The sequence below is a fragment of the Ranitomeya variabilis genome, chromosome 2 (assembly GCF_051348905.1).
Source record: "Ranitomeya variabilis isolate aRanVar5 chromosome 2, aRanVar5.hap1, whole genome shotgun sequence".
Classification (NCBI taxonomy): domain Eukaryota; kingdom Metazoa; phylum Chordata; class Amphibia; order Anura; family Dendrobatidae; genus Ranitomeya; species Ranitomeya variabilis.
The window spans coordinates 891518146-891532802 of NC_135233.1; the positions used below are offsets into that span (position 1 = coordinate 891518146).

The 14657-nt window shown below is 40.9% G+C and overlaps 1 protein-coding gene across 4 annotated transcripts in view; it reads right to left on the reverse strand.

The window, feature by feature from the left end:
• The window catches only part of LOC143808128 (uncharacterized), a 1431070-nt gene extending 1418331 nt beyond the window's left edge, over positions 1-12739 (reverse strand). For all 4 annotated transcript variants that reach the window (XR_013221890.1, XR_013221891.1, XR_013221884.1 and 1 more), the window contains exon 1: positions 12638-12739. The gene's annotated coding sequence lies outside the window, so the exon portion shown is untranslated. The remainder of the gene's footprint in view (positions 1-12637) is intronic.
• Positions 12740-14657: the final 1918 nt, after the last annotated feature.

The window sequence follows — 14657 nt, forward strand, 5'->3', positions numbered from 1 at the left end:
TCGTGTTGGACAGAGGGGTTTTATGACCAGGTTGTGGAGTGATTTTGCAATGACCGCTGACACGACAGGTACTGCTGCATCGATTCAAAGTGACCGGAGACAGCATTTTTCCAGTATGGTTACAAACTACCTTTCCTCTCTCATCGCTGTTCTCCCTCACAGGTCATTCCCCTTTGATTACTGGGCATCTAAAATAGACACCTGGCCTGAATTGGCAGAATATGCATTACAGGAGTTCGCTTGCCCTGCTGCTAGTGTGCTATCAGAAAGAGTCTTCAGTGCTGCTGGTTCAAAACTGACTGAAAAAAGTACACGTCTGGCTACCTGAAATGTCGAAGATCTAACCTTCATTAAAACGAACTAATCATGGATTTCAAATTATTTGGCCCCACCTTCCCCTGCTGACACGTACCTTGCCTGAAAAATGTTTTGCTTTTGGCCTCCTCTTATTGACTGCTTCAATTCCTCCATTTGCAGCTGCTGAATGTCCACCATAGGCCATTTTTATACCTCCCTAAATGGGCTGACTCCCCCCACAGGGCCGTGGTCACCACCTGGCACAAGCACCCGTGCCATTTGCCTTGGACAGGTGGGTGTGCCCACTCTTGGGCAACGGCACTGGCACAGGGTCCCTCATAGTACAATGAAGTGTCTCTGATGGTGGTGGTGCACAACCAACGTCATACACACCGTCGTAATATGAGGGGCCCTGTGCCAGTACCGCGGCCCACGAGAGAGTGTTCCCCCCAGCTCGAACAGTGCTCTACCACTTGCAATACTTACCTCTCCCTGCTCCACCACTGTGTAGTCTGTGCTGTTAAATCCTTCAATGGCACTGCCAATACAAATGTGTTGAAATGATAGATGATAGTTAAAATATACAGGGGCCCTGGCCTCCATTTAGACCAGTTAATACTTTGCGCCTACTACCACTGTCTGCTACTCAGCAGAGGAGCCCACCCCTGTACCTAGCTATGCCACCTGTTTATTTATGAACAATTTTTTGGCAGACATTTAACAAATTTACTTATTTGGGCATACTAACTGTGTCTGCCACTCCTTACAGTTGTCCTCCGCTGAACAAAGCAATGCCGCCAGTTTAGTCCTGTTACCAATTTTGAACTGCATTTAGCCTACTTACTTTTTTGGGCCTACTAACTGTGTCAGCCTCTCATTACAGTTGTCCTCCACTGAACAAAGCAATGCCGCCTGTTTAGTCCTTTTACCAATTTTGAACTGCATTTAGCCTACTTACTTTTTTGGGCCTACTAACTGTGTCTGCCCCTCATTACAGTTGTCCTCCGCTGAACAAAGCAATGCCGCCTGTTTAGTCCTGTTACCAATTTTGAGCTGCATTTAGCCTACTTTATTATTTGGGCCTATATCTGTGTTTCCTCCTCATCCTGCCCATTGCCCAGACACTGCTAGATGAGTCTGCTGGTACATTGACCCAGACCACTACATTCCCCTTGCACTCTACACAGCCAGAATCTGACCCTGCTGAGAGTCAGGATCCCCTTCCCGCATACTATACCACCTTACACGGGGACAAAGAAGAAGGTGCAGATGAAAATGCAGGTTCCTTCATCAGGTGGGGGGCATACTCATTGGCGACGTCACTGGCACAGGGCCCCTCATAGTACGCAAAAGTGTCTCTGCCGGTGGGAGGCGCCACCCGCCATCACAAACACCGCCGTACTTTGAGGGACCCTGTGCAAGTGCCAATGCTAACGAGTGGGCCCCCCTGCTTGCTCAGAATCACAGCACTTTCAAAGTTGAAATACTTACCTCTCCCTGCTCCACCGCCGTGACGTATTCCGCGTTTCCTGGGCCCACGAAAATCTTGAGCCAGCCCTACCCCCCCACAACTTTAGCCAAATGACCCCCCAGTTTTCAATGCCTAACAATTATTATAAAGGGAATTAAGATTGACAAGCTTCAGTAATAAGAATTGATGTTTTTGGCATTAAAATGGGCACTGTAGGTGTTTTCCTGTCCTCCACTCACTGCCGACTTTGATTCCCCTTTGACTGCATTGGGTTTCGTGTTTCAGTCGGACCCCGACTTTTTGCAATAATAGGCCAATTTCACCCGACCAGACTTTTCACAAAATCAGGTTTCGCGAAGCCCGACTCGATCCCAAAAAAGTAAAAGTCGCTCAACTCTACTGTACATACATCCAAAATACGAATAATATGAATAATATAAGCAGTCAGGACCAACTGAATGTCACAGTAATGTATGATATCGCAAAATATATACATCTAGAATATAGGTAATATGAACAAAAAGAATGTCACGGTAAATAATACAGCTACTTGAGTGTGGGTAGTACACAGTTGAGTACATTTTTCTCCATACCTATATGGTACTACCCACAGACAAGTGGCCGTATTATTTATCGTGACATTCGTCTTGTTCATGCTACCTATATTCTAGATGTATATATTATACTATATTACACATTACAGCGACATTCAGTTGGCCCTAACTGCTTATATTATTCATATTATTCGTATTATGGATGTATGTACTGTACTACATGATGTATTGCTACTTTTTGTAGAATTGTATGGATTTTTCCCTGCAACATGAAATAATCATGTATAAGGTTTCTTTATGTGTTTATTGATATTTTACTTTTCTGTTTTTATTCCCAGTCTGATGAAGGTCTAGATTTGAGACCGAAACATTACATAAATTTGGGATTGCTTCACCAGAATTAACTAACTATTTTTGCATATTACAAGAGTGCCAGATTTTTTGACCTTTATGTAATAAGGGAGTGGTATCCTTCTCTTTGCACCTTTTTTAAGGAGTGATGTATACCCTATCTTTACTTAAAAAGATGAGAGAGGCCTGTAATTGACATCACAGGTAGACCACAACTATGAGAGTTAAAATTGAGAAAACAAATCCAGAAAATCACCTTGTCTGATTTGACAAGATTTATTTTACATATTATGGTGGAAAATAAGTATTTGGTCACCTAAATCATGAAAGATTTCTGTCTCTCACAGACCTGTAACTTCTTCTTTAAGAGGCTCCTCTTTCCTCTACTCGTTACCTGTAGTAATGGCACCTGTTTGAATTTGTTATTAGTATAAAAGACACCTGTCCAAAACCTCAAACAGTCACAGTTCAAACTCCACAATGATGAAGACCAAAGAGCTGTCAAAGGACACCAGAAAAAAAATCGTAGCCCTGCACCAGGCTGGAAAGACTGAATCTTCAATAGGAATGCAGCTTGGTGTGAAGAAATCAACTGTGGGAGCAATAATAAGAAAATGGAAGACATACTAGACCAGTGAGGCCATGTTCAAACTTTGCGGGTTTTACCGCGGATCCGCAGCTTTTTTGCAGCTGCGGGTCTGCAGCAGTTTCCATTGCGTTTGCATTTACATGTAAACCCTATGGAAACCGCAATCCGCTGTGCACATGCTGCGGGAAAAACCGCGCAGAAACGCAGCATGTCACTTCTTTGTGCAGAATCGCTGCGATTCTGCACACATAGAAATGCATTGATCCCCTTACTTCCCGCATGGGGCTGTGCCCACGATGCGGGAAGTAAGCGGATAATGTGCAGATGGTACCCGGGGTGGAGGAGAGGAGACTCTCCTCCAGGCCCTGGGAACCATATTAGTGTAAAAAAAAAAGAATTAAAATAAAAAATAATGATATACTCACCTCTCAGCGCTGCACGCGGCCGTCCGGTCTCAGTTGCTGTGCGAGCAGGGCCTGAGATGACGTCGCGGTCACATGACCGTGACGTCACGAAGATCCTTCTCGCTCAGCATCTTTGGAACCGGACCGCCGCGTGCAGTGCCGCGGAGATCGAGACGTCAGAGGGTGAGTATAAACCATGTTTTATTATTTTTAACATTACTATTGATGCTGCATATTGCTGCATATGCAGCATCAATAGTATAGGAGTAAACCCGCAGCGGAAACAGCAAAACAAACCGCGATAAATCTGCAGGGATAATCGCAGCAGTTTTGCCCTGCAGATTTATCAATTCCGCTGCGTGAGAACCCGCAGAGGACGCCACAAAGTGTGCACATAGCCTGATAATCTCCCTCGATCTGGGGCTCCACACAAGATCTCACCCCATGGGGTCAAAATGATTACAAGAACGGTGAGCAAAAATCCCAGAACCACATGGGTGGACTTAGTGAATGACCTGCATAGAGCTGAGACTACCGTAACAAAGGCTACCATCAGTAACACACTACGCCCCCAGGGACTCAGATCCTGCAGTGCCAGACATGTCACCCTGCTTAAGCCAGTACATGTCTGGGCCCATCTGAAGTTTGCTAGAGAGCATTTGGATTATCCAGAAGAGTATTGGGAGAATGTCATATGGTCTGATGAATCCAAAATAGAACTGTCTGGTAGAAATAAAAGTCATCATGTTTGGAGGAGACAGAATGCTGATTTGCATCCAAAGAACACCATACCTACAGTGAAGCATGGGGGTGGCAGCATCATGCTTTGGGGCTGTTTCTCTGCAAAGGGACCAGGATGACTGATCCGTGTACATGAAAGAATGAATGGGGCCATGTATTGAGAGATTTTGAGTGCAAACCTTCTTCCATCAGCAAGGGCATTGAAGAAGAAACGTGGATGGGTCTTTCAGTATGATAATGATCCCAAGCACACTGCCAGGGCGACGAAGGAGTGTCTTCATAAGAAGTATATGAAGGTCCTGGAGTGGCCTAGCTAGTCTACAGATCTCAACCCCATAGAAAACCTTTAGAGGGAGTTGAAAGTCTGTGTTGACCAGCGACAGGTCCAAAACATCACTGCTCTAGAGGAGATCTGCATGGAGGAATGGGCCAACATACCACCAACAGTGTGTGCCAACCTTGTGAAGATTTAGAGAAAATGTTTGACCTATTTCCTTGCCAACAAAGGATATATAGCAAAATATTGAGATGAACTTTTGTTAATGACCAAATACTTATTTTCCACCATAATTTGCTAAATAAATCTTGCCAAATCAGACAAGGTGATTTTCTGGATTTGTTTTCTCAATTTTAACTCTCATAGTTGAGGTCTACCTATGATATCAATTACAGGCCTCTCTCATCTTTTTAAGTGGGAAACTTGCACAATTGGTGGCTGACTAAATACTTTTTCCCCCGCTGTACATAGATATACACTCACCGGCCACTTTATTAGGTACACCATGCTAGTAACGGGTTGGACCCCCTTTTGCCTTCAGAACTGCCTCAATTCTTCGTGGCATAGATTCAACAAGGTGCTGGAAGCATTCCTCAGAGATTTTGGTCCATATTGACATGATGGCATCACACAGTTGCCGCAGATTTGTCGTCTGCACATCCCAAAGATGCTCCATACAAGGCAGGATGGATCCATGCTTTCATGTTGTTTACGCCAAATTCTGACCCTACCATCCGAATGTCGCAGCAGAAATCGAGACTCATCAGACCAAGCAACGTTTTTCCAATCTTCTACTGTCCAATTTCGATGAGCTTGTACAAATTGTAGCCTCAGTTTCCTGTTCTTAGCTGAAAGGAGTGGTACCCGGTGTGGTCTTCTGCTGCTGTAGCCCATCTGCCTCATAGTTCGACGCACTGTGCGTTCAGAGATGCTCTTAGGCCTACCTTGGTTGTAACGGGTGGCGATTTGAGTCACTGTTGCCTTTCTATCAGCTCAAACCAGTCTGCCCATTCTCCTCTGACCTCTGGCATCAACAAGGCATTTCCGCCCACAGAACTGCCGCTCACTGGATTTTTTTTCTTTTTCGGACCATTCTCTGTAAACCCTAGAGATGGTTGTGCGTGAAAATCCCAGTAGATCAGCAGTTTCTGAAATACTCAGACCAGCCCTTCTGGCACCAACAACCATGCCACGTTCAAAGGCACTCAAATCACCTTTCTTCCCCATACTGATGCTCGGTTTGAACTGCAGGAGATTGTCTTGACCATGTCTACATGCCTAAATGCACTGAGTTGCCGCCATGTGATTGGCTGATTAGAAATTAAGTGTTAACAAGAAGTTGGACAGGTGTACCTAATAAAGTGGCCGGTGAGTGTATATATATACATAGATATATATTCATACTCTGTGGTGCACATTTATTAGATTATTGGACAAGTGAGTAAGTTGATCATATTATAATTTTTATGTATATTTTCTAACTCCAAGCTGTATAAACTTGAATGTTTAATGGATGAAGCAGATCAGGTGATGTATATTTGTGCAATAAGGGAGAGTGTGGCCTTATGATATCAACACCATTTATCAAGGTGTGGAGAACTATTGGGCAGTGTGTTTTCGTTAGCCAAAATCCTCCAGCACAGTTCAGATCTGTAGCCTCGCCGCAGTGCCTAGAAGTACAGTGTGTTCAGTGCTCAGAGATATGGCCAAGGTAAAGGAGGCCCAAACCCGACCACCACTGAACAAGAAACATGAATGGATGGGCCCGTAACTGGATCAGTAACAGGCACAGACTTCCAATTCGAATCAGATGCCAGCAAAGAGGAGGTGAGGATCTGCTATAGGCTGATATTATTAGAGATGGGCTACTTGGACCTTTTTAAGTTTATTATGGACTCAAAATCAATTCCCAAACCTACTGCCAGTTTGAAGAATATAGTTTTTTCAGCAGTGAAGCAGGAAAAAGTCTGCATCTTTCAAGAAAACCATATTTTTTATGCACGATAATGCTCCATCGCATGCATCAAAATACTCCACTGCTTGGCTAGCCAGTAAATGTCTCAATCAACACTATTGAGAACTTGTGGGCCCTTTTTAAATGGAAGATTTACGGTGAAGGAAAACAGTCCACCTCTCTGAACAGGAAGCTGTGGTTGGTATTGCCTAAAAAGTTGATCATCAATAGATTAAGAACCTAACTGAGTCCATGGATGGAATGACAATTGACATGGCATGGGAAAAATTACATTTTTCATTTAGGTGCATACAAAAATCTGCACGCTAATACTTTCCCAATAATTAGGCATGCATAGATATTCTCCTAAGAAAGACAAAACCTCACTTTCTTAAACATTCAGGTTTATGGTTTCTTAACTTTTTGGATTGACTGACAGTACTGGAGTTGTTCAATGATAAAATTAATCAATAAATCATCAACAACACAAATTACCCAAAATTGCAATTAATAAATTAATATGGGCTCAAGTAAGTCTCAAACAAAGAACATGTTCTATCTCAGTGCCCTATTCTCAGGTGTGCCTAGTGTTGGCGCCAAGGCTAATAGTATAATGCATTAACTTTTAATCAAAATTCCATTGGAGCAGATATATCAAAACTAAACTAAGCTAACTGACTTCCTATTTCTATAACTAACCCAGCCTCATTACCCGTCAAAGCAAATGTAAAGACATAGAAGGTGGCCTGTTTAGCTACTGAAAAATGCACTTAGATGGCCTCTTCATACACTGACTTCATCATGTGCAGGCATAGGAAACAATGCCCTGTGTAAGAGCACAGGACCGGAAGTAGACGAAGCCCATGATAGATTGGCTAGTTGACAATGGGGGTACCTGGCCTCACAGAGCTATATTAGAATACTATCTAGCTAATTGTTTAAAGATGAGTTCCCTGAAGAAGAAAAAAATAAAAAAGTTGCCCAGGAGAATATTTGTGAAAACTGTATTTCGGCATTTAAAGTAAGAGTAAGCCAACTGTTCCTTTTCTTACACTGTACAGTTGTGCTGTGCCCAGTAGTTACAGGCTCAGCAGTCAAATTTAGATGGCATTGTAATTGACAGCATGAGACCTCGGACCTATACCCACAGATGTGCATTGGCTTTTTCAGATATATAGAGTACGATTCCTCAAAGTGTTTATTCCAAAAATCTGGCATAATACACTTTGAAAAGTCACAGAATTCTTCCGCAATGCAAGGTTAGATTTTGCGACTTTTGATATTGTTAGTCAATTTTTGGCCAGCTCCGCCAAAGTAGGTGGAGCTGGGGCAGGACAGGCCAGGGCGACTCAAGCTTATCTAATTCATGATGAGGTGTGGCATACTTTGACTGGAATATGAGTTGGAGTTACGGCCACACCACTTTTAATATACGCCTGCTTCTCTCTTAATGAATTAGGCACCTCTGACTCGACCACACCCCCTCCTCCATACAGCGCCAGTCTTAATGAATTGAGGCCATAATCTTTTTGGTCATCCAGCTGCTACAAAATTCAGATTAGAAACATAATTTGGAACACTACTCAACATCAAACTCAATGAATTCTCCATAACAACCAATGAGACCACTGGTTTCAAATTTCAGAACAGGAAAGTGATTCGCTGGTTACATTTTATCTTTACAGTTGCTTTTAGCATGCAAGTCCAAGCTTATGCTTTTCTAGTAACAAAATTAAATCCTCAACATTCTAATAGTATTCCTTAAGTTACATCATTCTTATGTGACAATTTTTAAAAATTTTTAGGCTACATCACTACGGTCAGTAATTGGCAGTGCTTTGGATGCAGCACATCTCCGCTGCATCCAAAGCGCTGCCGGTTATTGAACACAGGTGATTTCACATGTGTACCTTGAACCGTGTGGAATCACCGCGTCCCAATATATTGGACGTGTGAAATACAGTTATATGAAAAAGTTTGGGCACCCCTATTAATCTTAAGCTTAATGTTTTATAAAAATTGGTTTTTTTGCAACAGCTATTTCAGTTTCATATATCTAATAACTGTTGGACACAGTAATGTTTCCGCTTTGAAATGAGGTTTATTGTACTAACAGAAAATGTGCAATCTGCATTCAAACAAAATTTGACAGGTGCATAAGTATGGGCACCCTTATCATTTTCTTGTTTTAAAAAAAGAGCTTTGAACTTCATAGCCAGGTGTATGCAATCATGAGAAAAGCTACTTAAAGTGGCCACTTGCAAGTTGTTCTCCTGTTTGAATCTCCTCTGAAGAGTGGCATCATGGGCTCCTCAAAACAACTGTCAAATGATCTCAAAACAAAGATAATTCAGCATAGTTGTTCAGGTGAAGGATACAAAAAGCTGTCTCAGAGATTTAACCTGTCAATTTCAACTGTGAGGAACATAGTAAGGAAATGGCAGAACACAGGTACAGTTCTTGTTAAGGCCAGAAGTGGCAGGCCAAGAAAAACATCAGAAAGGCAGAGAAGAAGAATGGTGAGATCAGTCAAGGACAATCCTCAGACCACCTCCAGAGAGCTGCAATATCAACTTGCTGCAGATGGTGTCACTGTGCATCGGTCAACTATACAACGCACTTTGCACAAGGAGAAGCTGTATGGGAGAGTGATGCAAAAGAAGCCATTTCTGCAAGCACGCCACAAACAGAGTTGGCTGAGGTATGCAAAAGCACATTTGGAGAAGCCAATTTATATTTGAAAGAAGGTCCTGTGGACTGATAAAACCAAGATTGAGTTGTTTGGTCATACGAAAAGGCGTTATGCATGGCGGCAAAAAAAACAGCATTCCAAGAAAAACACTTGCTACCCACAGTAAAATATAGTGGAGGTTCCATCATGCTTTGGGGCTGTGTGGCCAATGCCGGCACCGGGAATCTTGTTAAAGTTGAGGGACGCATGGATTCCTCTCAGTAGCAGCAGATTCTTGACAATAATGTTCATGAATCAGTGACAAAGTTGAAGTTACGCAGGGGATGGATCTTTCAGCAAGACAATGATCCAAAACACCGCTCCAAATCTACTCAGGCATTCATGCAGAGGAACAATTACACTGTTCTGGAATGGCCATCCCAGTCCCCAGACCTGAATATCATTGAACATCTGTGGGATCATTTGAAGAGGGCTGTCCATGCTCGGCGACCATCAAACTTAACTGAACTGGAATTGTTTTGTAAAGAGGAATGGTCAAAAATACCTTCATCCAGGATCCAGGAACTCATTAAAAGCTACAGGAAGCGACTAGAGGCTGTTATTTTTGCAAAAGGAGGATCTACTAAATATTAATGTCACTTTTCTGGTGAGGTGCCCATACTTATGCACCTGTCAAATTTTGATTCAATGCAGATTTCACATTTTCTGTTAGTACAATAAACCTCATTTCAAGGCAGAAACATTACTGTGTCCAACAGTTATTAGATATATGAAACTGAAATAGCTGTTGCAAAAAAATCAATTTTTATAAAACATTAAGCTTAAGATTAATAGGGGTGCACAAACTTTTTCATATAACTGTATATTTTGCGGAGACTCGCATCTCTACAAGATAAATTGACATGCTGCGGTCTGGAAAGACGCGCCGCATGTCTCTCTCAGCAGGTAAGCCGCGGGCGTCGGTTCACGCATAGTGGACATGGGATTTCTTGAAATCCCATCCACTATGCTGTAACATCTGGACGCTGTGGGTTAGACATTGCGGATGTACGCAGCGTCCAACACACAGCATTTGCGGATCGTGGGAACATACCCTTAGGCTTCAGACCAGTTAAAAGGGGTGTAGTGTGAACAGAAAAGAAGGGCACAAATGCGCAACTACTAAGCTCACTCAGGAACTAAAAAATGAGAATCACAGTGCAACACTAATTCTTCGTAGGCCCCAAAATTGCAGGTTTACCATAGCCTGAAATAAAGACTATGGTTTAAATAGAGGATCATAGTGGATTACTGTATTGACATCTCTAGTTCATCTTTGACTTTTATCAAATAATAAGACTCAATACCCTAAATGTTATAGAAGAGACAATGAAATTTAAGTAACTAAAATACCACCTAATGTAAGGTCTTATTAATGTACAATATAATATTTATATATATCTTACATATGCAACGTTAAAGACGTATTGTGCTTTGTATTAGCCTTAATATATTTATAGCTAATGTAGCTTTTACTGCACTATGTGCTTTATGGCAAACATATATTTAATCAACCAATTCAAATAAGAATACAAATGGTAAAAATCTATTAATATATATAATAAACACGGATATGTTATTTACGATAAAGCATCTAATATTGAGAAATACTGGCATTTTTGTGCTTTTTCTACACTGTACAGATTCCACTTTCCATTCAAACTCTCATTGTGAACACAATAGATGTCTGTCTATTCAATTAAACTTTCTTCCACTTAAAGGTCATAATAGTATACAGGTTTAAGCTACAGGTTGTCCTCGGAAAACGATAAAACAAACTCAACCAGTGCTGACGTGATTATAGTTACTTCCATTTAATAGGACTCAAATCATGCACTCTGCCACTAGCTAAAACATACTTATAGGTCAATTAGTCGTCTATGAAATTGGTGCTAGTGAAGTAGACTGTTATTCCAATTTGGGACAATGGGACAATGTCGAGAAGAGTGCTATGAAATATGTAAAATATGTTAGCGCCACATAATTTATGCAGAATAAAAATAAAGATTATCCAATTTTTAGAAAATGTAGAAGAAAAATAGTACAATATTTATTTAGGAACCAATAACCATTGCCCTTCTTAATACAGGATTTTACTGATATGTACAACCGTTCTTCTTTTATATGACAAAGGCTTTCATCAAAAAGAAATGTCACTGTATTGACACAGTACAGCAATACAAACCATTTTCATATAGCCAATATTTCTTAGCATGATCCCATTGAATACAGAAGAAAAATAAACAGCAATTACAAAACTACAAAGAAATGTAATTGTGATGGATTTAATAGAGCTAAATAATTACAGTGACAACAGGGGTCATGAGGCAAAGAGTAATGTCAAGTTCTAATTAATAGAAATACGGTACTTGCAGGTATTGTGTAGGATAACTCAGCGCACACAAATGTTACTGTACAAATTAAATGAATCATATGAGATATAATAGTCTGTCAAAACAGTAACATCTATGTTCACTTACAGTCTGCTAATAATCCATATATCTTAATACTTAACATACTTAACATACTTAACATACTAATGTTCTGTACTGCATGTATATGAGAAATCAGATTTCAGTTAGATAATATTATATAAAGAAAACTCCTCCAATATCCCTGTAATGTGGACTACAATCATCCTACCAACAACTTTCATTAAGTATGGAAAAAGTTGGGCACACATGCAAAGACGAGAAAAAAAATGAGTATAAATTTCACCACCTCTAGGTATAATTTTAGATAAACCTGAGATACATAGTAACTGGTCTCACTATATATATATATATATATATATATATATATATATATATATATATATATATATATATGAAGAAAATACAATAGCAATCATAGGTGCAACATGTATACATAGCAAAATTCCAAAAGCAATGTTAAAAGTTTCCCCATGTGGCCAATGACTTTTACAAGACACAGAAATGAATTTTTTTTAAGCCTCGTGAAATATTGGCATAACAATTGCATTCTATGTATTAATGTATATTAAAGACTTCATCAAGAGTCATTGCATTCAGAAATGAAAGATAATACATGTTCTCTAAAGAGGATGCATAACACATGCAATATGTTACTGACATAGCCAAAAAGTCACATAAACGCATAATTACCAAGCTAAAAAAAACCACAACCCAACTCAGTTCAGTTTGTATACAAGAAAGACTAAACTTTCAGCTTAGGTGGCTGGTGCCCCTGAGAGATCACCTTTCATACCCAGAACAAATGACAATGTAGGAATGAAAAATGAAAATACCTTCGTAAACCCCAAGGAAGGAGTGTGGACAAACAGATTATGTGATATATCTCTTCCTCCCCATTCTTGGGCAGCCTCTCTTCTCTGCTGCTGAAAGCAAATGCTCTGAGACTCAGTGGCATATTTAATTAGAAGCAAGCTGCTTCCACTATCAGTGTGTGAATCTACCTCTCCAATCTCTCGTGAGTCAATCTTTCCCATCTCTGATTTTCTTTTATATTTATGCTAGAATATTTAATTGTAGACAAAAGGTTACTCTGGCTGTATTCACTGCACAGAGGCAGAATAATCTGCTTTAAAAGGCTTGACATTTCAGGCTTTTCAAAAAGGCTGAAAAAATTATATCCCTGCTTTTGTTAATCAATGAAGTAGAACTCTCCTGAACAAAAGAATTAAATTGCTTGGTTGGTTTAATAAAAACCAACAGAAATAGCTGCTTCCTCTGGGCTGTATTGTGTAGGCATGGCACATGCTTCCAGAACTGTAATTCCATATGATTCAGGGGCAAAACTCTAATTTCTGCACACAGTTGGGTTTTTTAAATCCTTTTCAAACACTATCCATTCTGACTGGTTCTCCGAGGACAGATTTATCATTAAACTTGACTCTTTTTTTCTTCTTTTGTGCTGCATCTTTTAAGACCTTTAATTTTGGGGGAGGTTTAGTCCTTAGGAAACAATGTGTTGTCCTCCCACCTGACCTCATGAAGACAGTGATATCTCTTTCTGACAGGATGTATTTCTTAGATTAATTAACCCGTTAATGTACAGATGACGATTTAGAAGTCCTGGGGTGAAATGTTTTGAATATACATAGAGTGGAGGTGGTGAGACCCTCTGTAGCGCTGATCTTTCACTTCACCGAAAATTTACAAATTTAGATAGTAAACTTAAGTGAAAAACTTAATCTGACATTTAACAATGACAAACCGACATACATTAACATTGTAATTTTTTATCAGTTTAGAAAAAAAAATTAACCATTTGAATGTATTCTATGTTAAGACTGGATAAATTCAAATATCAAACAGGGACGACATTATGTTCCCCATGAAAACACCGCTCAATATCTGATTCTCACGCTGTCTGTCTTGCCCCAGTCTTATTGGTTGGGCACAAGTGGACAATGTTCATGGGGAAGGTGAATAGGACCAAGCTTTTGTAAGCTCTACCCACTCTCTAAGGCTACTTTCACACTGGCGTTAACTGCATTACGTCGCAATGCGTCGTTTTGCCGAAAAAACGCATCCTGCAAAAGTGCTTGCAGGATGCGTTTTTTCTGCATTGACTAACATTAGCGACGCATTTGCGACGCAATGACCCACGTCGCAACCGTCGTGCGATGGTTGCGCCGTGCTGTGGCGGACCGTAGGGAGCAAAAAACGTTACATGTAACGTTTTTTGCTCCCGACAGTCCGCTTTTTCCGACCGCGCATGCACGGCCGGAACTCCGCCCCCACCTCCCCGCACTTCCCCGCACCTCACAATGGGGCAGCGGATGCGCTGGAAAAATGCATCCGCTGCCCCCGTTGTGCGGCGGGGACAACGCTAGTGTCGGGAACCTCGGCCCGACGCACCGCGACGGGCAGAGTCCGACGCTAGTGTGAAAGTAGCCTAAACCATAAAGCAACAATAAAGGTAATCTCTTTGGTGCCTGTTAAATAAATATGTGTAACACAATAAAGTATAATGATATAACATATATAAATCATCTATGGACTGCATTAGCATGGATCAGTCTTCATGTGAACCTGACAGCAGGTTATATACTTATATACTTAAGTATCTATTGCAGCAAGATTTATTGTAGTATGAACAATAAAACGTTTCGGTCCGTGGTGACCTTCATCAGTCCGCTTGTCCCTGCGGTGGACTTCTGCGGTGGACTCCAAGTCAGGGAGCACGTTTGCTCCAGGTACTAATACCATTCACTCTTTCCTATAGCGATCTGCATTGCACTTGAAGCCTCATACTTGCCTTATACAAATGGCACTACTTATCTACGGTCTACTTCTTCTATT